Source organism: Scleropages formosus, chromosome 12, assembly GCF_900964775.1.
Source record: "Scleropages formosus chromosome 12, fSclFor1.1, whole genome shotgun sequence".
In the NCBI taxonomy this organism is placed as follows: Eukaryota; Metazoa; Chordata; class Actinopteri; order Osteoglossiformes; family Osteoglossidae; genus Scleropages; species Scleropages formosus.
Genome location: NC_041817.1, coordinates 21010831 through 21021111, shown reverse-complemented (window position 1 = coordinate 21021111; position 10281 = coordinate 21010831).

The following is a 10281-nucleotide window of genomic DNA, read 5'->3' as shown; positions in this document are numbered from 1 at the left end:
AAAAACCCCTATACTTCAATAACTCAGCTTTAATGATACAGGTTAGAAGATATCAATATTTAATTACTCGTAAACGTCTTCCCAGTGTAATACCATTGTCATCTGTTTTGAGGGAAACTACAAATAGAGGAGAGTAACATCTTTTTGCATATTTACATGTGTCAATATAAGTACTATTGCCATTTTCTCAGTTGACTTACACATTGCTAATATACCTGAATCAGTCACATGTAATTAGCAACAATGTTATATTTAGTCTGGATAATTCTTGTTGAAAGGTTTTTGACACTGACATCTTTTAAAGTACATGTGTTTTGTTACAGCAAGGGCAGTTTGTAATTGGTCTGAAAAAAATATAAAACATCACATTTCAATGAATAACCTGACATTTACAGTGGCATCTGTGCCGCTTTGTAATAAACAATAGTAATTTTAGCTTTCCGTTGGTATTTTTTAATATTTAGAACACATTTACCTCCCCTATTGTGCTATTAAATGGTGTGAATAAAAGCCATGGCACGAGGATGCCGATGGAAAGGAATCAGGCGCTCCTGTTGCCCTGGAAACAGAATTCCTACCCACATCATTGAAAATGCTGAACGCTCTTAGCCCCACAGCAAGGCTTAGGATAATTGCCAGAAAGACTGGGCCATGCTCCTGGGACCAGCGCAGCTCCCTTGCAACAAGGAAGGTTTCACTGCCTGGAAGAGTTCACTGCTCTTGAACCACGCAACTGTACTTGCTGGCTGCCTTTCAGAAAAGCTTGAAATCGATTACAAGGAGCTTTAATTCAACACTGTCTACAATATGCCCTCAATGTGGGATTATATGTATACCACCAAGAATTCCAGGCGATGCAAGAGCCCCAGTTTTCTGAAACTTGGAGAAAAACAGCAACTCGGATTTATCGGGATTAATCCGATGTAATGTGACCCAAGGCTATTAAATGCACCGCTGAGGAAAACTTTATTACACAGACAGATTTAAGATTCCTTCAGCAAAGGCTCTATGTGCAAGGCATCCCCAAACATCAGTCACTGCTGATCGTGCAGTCAGATACACGGACCTAAAACGTTTTTGAAACTTTGCTTTCCATACACATCTCTTAGCAAGGTGCCAGAACATCAAAAAGCTGATGACATACTGAAGCCACACAGCTGTTCTAGTCCAAAAATCATGGAGATCTTTTGGTATTAAAATCATTGCAGCCATCCTAGAATAGAAATTATGGAGCTGTTCTAGTGCTAAAACCTCACACCTGCACTAGAATGTAGAAAAGTCATGAAGCTGTCCAAGCGCTGAAATGAAGGAACCGTTCTAGTGCTGAAATCGTGGGTCTGATCTAGTCCTGAAACCTCAGAGCTGTACTAGTACGGAAATCGGTCATGGAGTTTTCCGTGTTTTGGAATCTCAGAGATGTCGAAGTGTTGAACCCCAAAGTTTTCCAAACTCAACAGACTTCACGTCCAGTTTATGCAAAATGAAAAAATTTTAATTACTCGTGTCTACAGCCAAAACTAACACAACTTCAGAAGCCTTTCTCAGTCTCAACCGTCGTGCTCTCTAGTGAGCTGGGTGGGACTATTTCTTCATATCATACTAGACTTGTTATGATGACAAGCCTGGGAAATGATCACGTATTAGGCTTTCAATACATTACTGATCATCTACCAGCTTGTTTGCTAAAGGTGTCTTTAAATGAGCAAAGCAATGATCTGACCCCCCAAGGTGGACAAATCAAGTTGGACACTGAAGCACACGTTTAGACTTTGGTTTGCTGTGTATTGTATGAATGTACAGTAGTTCAATAGTTATTAATTTTTCTATGAATTTGCAGAAAATGATTAATTGTTGTAGGGGGCGCGGTGGCACAGTGGGTTGGACCGGGTCCTGCTCTCCAGTGGGTCTGGGGTTCGAGTCCCGCTTGGGGTGCCTTGCGACGGACTGGCGTCCCGTCCTGGGTGTGTCCCCTCCCCCTCCGGCCTTACGCCCTGAGTTGCCGGGTTAGGCTCCGGCTCCCCGCGACCCCGTATGGGACAAGCGGTTCAGAAAACTTCAGTGATGTGTCAATGAAGGGAGGTGTGGTGGTGCAGCGGGTTTGACCGGGCCCTACTCTCTGGTGAGTCTGGGGTGTGAGTCCTGCTGGGGGTGTCTTGCAATGGACTGGAATCCTGTCCTGGTTCTGTCCCCTCCTCCTCCAGCCTTACACCCTGTGTTGCTAGGTTAGGCTCTGGTTTGCCATGACCCCCCTCGGGACAAGCGGTTTCAGACGATGTGTCAACTTTTTGGCAGTGTAAGAAAGCTTTGCTGGTTAAGCACACCAGTTCTTCCACCTGGGATACACCCTCTATACAGGAAAATGATCAGTGATCATAAGACACCCATTCACAAGTTCTACCTCTGATCGTGAACGAGCCAATGAAACGTACCGTCACAACAGACTAAAATGTCCAAAAGTGATTGTCACATCCTCCCAATATAAGCCCTTCATCAGGAAGCAACAGAGACTATTTTTCTCTTGGCATTTGCGTTTAAAAAAAAAAAAGCTAAATGTCCCCTTTGAATGAACCTCTGCACCCTGCCCACTGATGAGGAGAGATGAGTACTGTGTGCCATTGATTACACACAAAGGGGATTTAAACAGTAAGAAGTTAATTTAATCCTAGTAGAGAGTGTCAGTTTTAACATTTATTAGCCTGGCAAAACGAAAGTATAAAATGTTTTTTTCTTAATGGCCATTTTATTATATTTCTAGCTGGCAACTGATGTCACATTTATTAGCATTAACATATTTTGTGGGTAGGGTTTATGGTGTATTTAAGAACCTTTAGTTTAAGTCTCTGTAAATTAGCCATATCTATCCATGTATTATCAATAACCATGTATCCAATGCAGGGTTACGGTGTTCCAGAGCTTATTCTGGAAGCATCGAACAGAGGTCACCCTGGATGAGAAGAAACCAGAGAATCCAGAAGAAGCCCATACAATCACGGGGAGAACGTACAAAGTCTGCACAGACCGAACCATTTTAGATCCAAACCCACAGCTGAGGAGCTGTGAGGCACCAATGACACCCACAGCACCACTGTACCATCCTGCTTTGTAAACTACTATATGTAAACCACATATGTTGAACTGTGCATTTCACATTGGGAAACATTTCAACAATACTTTCCCCAGCTGGTGGAAAATCCCAGGTTCTCTTGCCATCAACGAAGTCCCACTATAATTGTACAGATAGGTCCTGTACATCGTGTAGAGGTGGATCATGAAAACCTAGAAGTGTCCTTTGAGTGTCAGAGAAAGTGAATCACACTTATCCTCCAAGTGGCAGCTCAAGGATAATGGAGAATTCCTCAACCTCTTGGCCTACACTTCTCCCCCGCTTTTTAAGAGTCTGCCTTGTAAATGAACCCAAGTAAACATCAAGCGGCTGGGAGGTAATATTTTATATAATAAAACTTTATACAAAACAGGAAGTCTTGGTTAAAAAAAAAATTGCTTTTTAAGTTTGTAGAAGATGATGGGGTGCTGTGGGAATAAACATTTCCTTCCCAAGCTATTAGTCCTTCACCAGAAAGAGAACATGCACCCATTTATTCCCACTGGAGGAATAATCCTTATTATTTACCATCTCACGAATAAACAGCACATTGCACACGTCGGAATTTATCTTGTACGCATATCCACGCGCACGACAGCGCTGCGATGTGAAAACAACGTGGAGGATTTAAAACAAACCACTTAGGAGGCTCCGACAGATAACGTAGTGTCTTGGATCCAAGCTGCATCATGTCCTTTGAGTCTCACCTTTCAATGCTTCTTGTCCTCCTGGATCATGTCTGGACCGGCGCTTTAAGCGATTCTCCAAGCAGCCAGTGATTCATCATCCTCATGCTGGGTGATGTGTTAAGAGCCGAGCTAAAATGACACAATATTCGGGAAATCGCGCAGTACTTGGTCTGAGCGAGGTTGCCGACAGCACGTCTTACTGACGGCATAAATGGCACGTTACCAGCCTGAAGCACACAACCTGTCCTGAAGATATGCCATTACCCCCAGTGCGAGGCACCTTTCAAAGTGGACATGGGGTTCCGGCACACCGCAAATTGGATTACGCAAATAGCTGCAGCCATTAAGATGACGACTAGATCCTGATAAAGGTCAACTTGTCACCGTGCGTGGGAGAGTGAAAAAACCTCTGATCGTCCTGAACCTGCATACAAAAGGCTGAGGGATCAGAATGCCTTCACATGAGACAGACTGTGATGGATGACCGTCGTTTCGCATCTGGCTGGAACCCTGGACGCAGACAATGCACACCCCCTGCCCATACAATGGAAGAACCCTTTTGATCAGCACTGTACAAGTGTGAAAGGACAGAGCTTTATCAATCACTCTACATTGTTAGTAGAGTGATATGGCCAAAACACTTTTATACACTTTTATAAACACTTTTATATTATAAAGGTTGGGTTGGGATGACAGGGGGCCTGGTGGCAAGGTGGGTTTGGCCTGTGCCTGCTCTCTGGTGGGTCTGGGGTTTGAGTCCTGCGTGGGGTGCCTTGTGATGGACTGGCATCCCGTCCTGGGTGTGTCCCCTCCCCCTCCAGCCTTGCACCCTATGTTGTTGGGTTAGGCTCCGGTTCGCCGCGACCCCGCTTGGGACAAGTGGTTTCAGCCAGTGTGTGTGTTGGGATGTATGTGTAGAAACACCTGTCAATTTGCTTATGAGGTGAGACGAAAAGGCAAGGGGCTTTGAGGGAGTTGAAAGCTTGGTTTTGGTTTAATAATAAAGAACAGATGTCAGAATCAGCTGCAGTACAGTAGGAGATGATCAGGAGGGGACAGCTGGTCAAACACTGGGGAAAACGAATGAATGAACGAACAAACGAAACTTTATTAATCACAGAGGGAAATTTACTTCGGTTGTAAATGCAACCATAAACATAGATTCAAACACACATAAATGTACCTATTTGCACAAGTCATGTAATCAAACATATACACACACACACACACACATTATCAGAACCGCTTGTCCCTTACAGGGTCACGGGGAACCGGAGCCTACCCGGCAACACAGGGCGTAAGGCCGGAGGGGGGAGGGGACACACCCAGGACGGGACGCCAGTCCGTCGCAAGGTACCCCAAGCGGGACTTGAACCCCAGACCCACTGGACAGCAGGACTGCGGTCCAACCCACTGCGCCACCGCACCCCCTATCAAACATATAAATAAGCAGAAAAACAAAGCAGCTCAATGGTGATGGTGCCAGGTCTGAACAAACGTGGCGTGTTGTTGTGAGAGCACGGTGGGAGCGGTGACCGGATGAACGCTTCGATGGCTCTTCAAAACTGGCAAAAGGATGCCATATGAGTGTCGGGGTGAGTGAAGAGGGTGGTGCTTCTTACTGCTGTGGGGCAGATTGAGCAGCCTATGTGAGGCCTGCGACCCCCCCGGGCTACTATTTCAGCAAATAACCCTCATCCTGTATCCTCCATCGAGAGGTTGTTAACAAAGAGATTATCGGAAAATATCTGTTTTATTGACCTATGCAGACAAAAAGGAACAAATACCTTGTCCAGATACTACATTTCCAATTAATTCCTTTTACTTTCATAGATGGCCCTCCCCAACAACACTTCCTCAAAAGCCCCTCCGCAAAAAAAACACAAACTGGTCTTTGATAGTAAATATGGATTTTAAAATACTCCAGAAGGTAAAGAAACAATCAAATTTAAAATGAACAAATACAGAGTAAGCATCACATTGGGTGGCATAGTGAGTTGTCCTGCTGTCTCACAACGCCTGGGTGGTGCGAGGGAACATGGGTTTGGTCCCCACTCAGTCTGTGTGGAGTTTGCATGTTCTCTCCGTGTCTGCATGGGTTTCCTCCGGGTGCTCTGGTTTCCTCCCGCAGTCCAAAGACATGCTGTTCAGGTTTACCCATAGTGTGTGAGTGACAGAGAGTGTGTTCAACTGCTGTATGGATGAGTGACCCAGTGTAAGTAATGTATCTAGTAGTATAAGTCACCACGGTGAATAAGGTGTGTGGGCTGGTAACACTATGTAGAGTTCACTGGAAGTCTCTTTGGAGAAAAGCATCTGCTAAGTGAATAAACGTAAGCATTATCACCTTCAAAGACTATACCTATGAATGAGAAAACCCTTTTTAAGCAGCAGAGGACACAGTCCCCTGATCACTCCCGTCAAAACCCCAGGAAGAGTAGCAATATTGTCCCAACACCTTACGCCCCTTATCCACAGACATTGACATGGGCTCCCTGGAGCCCAGCAGGTTCTGGGTGAACAGTTTCCACTCCCCGGGCCCCCTGTGGCACTATACACCCTGGTGCACCCAGCCAATGCAGGCGATAGGGGAGGTAAGAGAGGCACTTCACACTGACTTACAAGTGTCAATCACAGCCCTCCCCAGGCAGGGATAACAGCCCTGGCGCGGAGAATTTACCCTCCACCGAACACCGAAAATCCCCGTCCACAGTTTTGATGACATCCTGTTCAGTCCTGCTGCTCATGATAAAAGGCCAGCAAGAGAGTGACCTCTGAAACCTTTTCTACAACCCATCATATCTAGTATCAGTACTGTAAAATAATAGTCAAGTTCTTCCGTATGCCAAAATGTATGGTTGTCTTTTATTTATTAACACGGTTGATCATTTATTATTATTATTATTATTATTATTGTTGTTGTTGTTGTTGTTGTTGTTAATTTAACTGACACTTTTGTACAAAACGCCTACAATGTAAAGTTTATACACGAAGCTACTCACAATGATTTACTCATTTATACAGCTGGGTAACTTATTGGAGCAATGCAGGGTAAGTACTGTGCTCAAGAATGTGACAGCAGGAGCTGGGATCCAAACCTGGGTCCTTCAGATTGGAAGTTGATGGTGCTTACTATTAGGCTCCTTCTGGGGAAAATATATATTTCCCCATCTTCACCAATAATACACACGCACACACACACACACACACACACACATTGACTGAAATCTCTTGGGTGGTAGCGAGCCGGAGCCTAACCCAGCAACACAGGGCACAAGGCCAGAGGGGGAGAGGACACACCCAGGACGGGATGCCAGTCCATCACAATGCAACCCAAGTGGGACTCGAACCCCAGACCCACTAGAAAGCAAGACCCAGCCAAACCCACTGTGCCCCTGCAACCCCGCTTCACCAATAATATTAATTAATAATTGTTGTATAAGTGTATGTATACATTATATACATATATATGGAGAAATTTATAATATACTGTATACTTAGGCTCAGATGGAGCATAGTGGTTGGTATGCCATCTGTCATCCATATATACCGCCCATTTAAGTGCGGTAAACTTCTCGGAGAAGACGTTTTTTCACTGCTAGTATCAGTCAGGTCAGGACATGAGGCTAAAGAGCATTATTGTCTTTTACAAGACATATGTTTTTAGAGTCTAGACGGATGTTTTTCAGATCTTCGTGCGCTTCTCCTCACCTCCCACAGTCTTACACCTCCTAGGGCGGAATCCAGACTGCGACCCATCCCCCACACGGCCTCCCTTTCCGCCCAGCTGCACCCGACTGCTCGCACCACCAGACTAAAGCAGCGCTCAGATAAACAGGAGGGCACTCATCGCTCAGAAGTGAGGGATGTTGGATAATTAACACAAAGCCATGGCAACCATGAGGATGCGCTCCATATCCACACACACACACTCAAACACACACACTCACACGCTAACCCTTGCAGACTGGAGCACGGTAAAGTATATCATGCCTTCTGAGCCTCTGCGCTCCCCAGGCTCAGAAAATAAATCCATGCATCTCACAGGGATTTAGGGAGTGATCCCATCGGTGCTCTGTGACCACCGGAGGTACCGGGGTATTCAGTCTAGCTCGGCCTGTCAGGTGCACCCACCAGGAACCTCGTCCCCTGTCGACTGCTGTCAGCCCGCATGACGAAGTCAGAAACTCTTAAACCGAGGCTAAAAATAACCCATTTCTGTGTTTGACCTGGAGAGGGTCACCGCGTGGTCTTGTTTGGGTCTTGAGCGCCAGCAACATCCCAGCTTGACCAGAGGTTGATAGACATTTGGCTTGTGATCATGCTGCTGCACTTACTGTCTGTCTCCATAAGACAGGTGGTACCCTCGCAAAGCCAGATATCCCAAATGACTGTTACTTTCTGAGCAGAGGTCACTGGGGTCAACTTACCCTTCATGGTCCGTTTGACCCTTCATGGTCCATTTGACCTCAGCTGTGGCACCTACCTGCTCTTCGGTGACTAGGAATGGCTAGAGCCTTCACCTGGCATCCCGAACATTCCTCTTTCCCTGTTTTGAAACACAGTCCTGCTTACCTTGAACCGATACAGTACCATTACCCTGCTTTTGAATGGGTTAAATGTTGTCGTCTTACCCTCTACGTCCCCTTAGATTCGGGTTTCAGTTGAATGGGGTTCGTAACGGTAATAATAACTGGATGTGGCTCCATGTTACAGCATTTACATTTGTTCATTTAGCAGACACATTTCTCCAAAGTGAGGTAAAATGCAGTAAATCAAAGTGCATTGCACAACAGACAAAGGGTATAATGAAATTATAAGGGTAATATAAATAAGGGTATATAATAAAGTTATACTGTCTTGTATTCTATGAATTAAAAAAAAGACAATTTTTTGCATCAAAATATTCTTTACTCTTCTTCCAGACGACGAGGGGCCCTCGCAATGTAAAACGGCTCGTTCCTCATCTGAGCTCTCGGAGGACCTGCTCAAGCCATTAGATCCATATGTTTTGAGAAGTTTTTGTGTGATTGAATTTTAGGCATCCAATTTGTGATCTAAATGATAAGCACTGTTCTTTGCACAAAGAAACAAAGTTAATGTGATGTCCGTTACGGTTATCCCCATTCTAATTTTTTCATTACCAAACACCGGGATTGCTGAAGGATTTGTTGAGATTTTATAGTCAGCCTTAAAAATGATGCGGCTGATGGAAGAACACGAGACACAGCACGGTGGTGGTCAAAACCTTTAATAAGTCCAGAACAACATGACGATTCCGCGCACACACACACACACACACACACACACACACGCACTGGCCGAAGCCGCTTGTCCCAAGCGGGGTCCCGGCATGCCGGAGCCTAACCCGGTAACACAGGGCACAGGGCTGGAAGGGGAGGGGACACACCCAGGATGGGACGCCAGTCCATTGCAAGGCACCCCAAGCAGGACTTGAACCCAAGACCCACCGGAGAGCAGGACCCGCTTCAACCCGCTGCACCACCGCACCCCCCTCTTACGTGACAATTACATTAATTTTATTTTTTAATTTGAAAAATTATTACTGCTTTTGCTTTTTTGGCAAACAAAAGACCACTCTCAAAACAGCCCCTTGTTCTCTCTTGATACCATCACCAAAGGTTTCCGGGTCACAGATTCAACTACATTTTCATTCTTGAATCTTCTAAAAACTGCTTTATTACCAATAAAACGCAGGGACGCTCATCATCTACATGCACTTTTCCAGGTGGTGTTCGCCCAACACTTAAAATGATTTCTAAATATGAACTTGGATAAGAAAATGGTTTTCAAATGGTTACTGAAAGCATCTTACGTAACGTGACAGTGACTGCAGCTGCATGGGGAATCAGCTGGTCAAGACTGAACAATACTATATTCCAAATTCAGTTCCCTTGTCACCATGGACCTGAACAACATCGGTCTCCAAGGAAACATAAAGCTCCGCCCCCAGCCTTTATCTCTACCCATCCCATCACTGTACCCCGGTGGTATCTATCACATTTCTGACACCCACTTTATGATCCATTGACATGTCTCACTGATGGGATTACAGCCTTGGAGGGCTCCTCAGCTTTGCAGCGGCTCCTTCGGTCCGTTTGGTCCTAACCCACGGGTCCCGGTGCTATTCCTGACTCGAGAGCCTAAGAGATGGCGCACTGATCCCATCTGTCAGACCGTGGTACAATAAAGATGTCTCAGTAACACACGGAAAGACACCGTCGTGTCTGGATTCGGCACTCAGACCAACAGAAGAGCTTTGCCATAAAAAACAGTGATTTACAATAAAAAAGTGAAACTTAAGTACTTTTCCTTTTTACAGGAACTAAAGCGCAGGATCATGTAATATGCATCGCTGCCTTTTAGGATGACTTAAGTGGCTTATCAATTAGGACTCTGATTCCAGTATAATGCCGCGTGTGACTTATACAGCTCGTTTTGCAGTACGATGTCCAATGAATTTGTCAC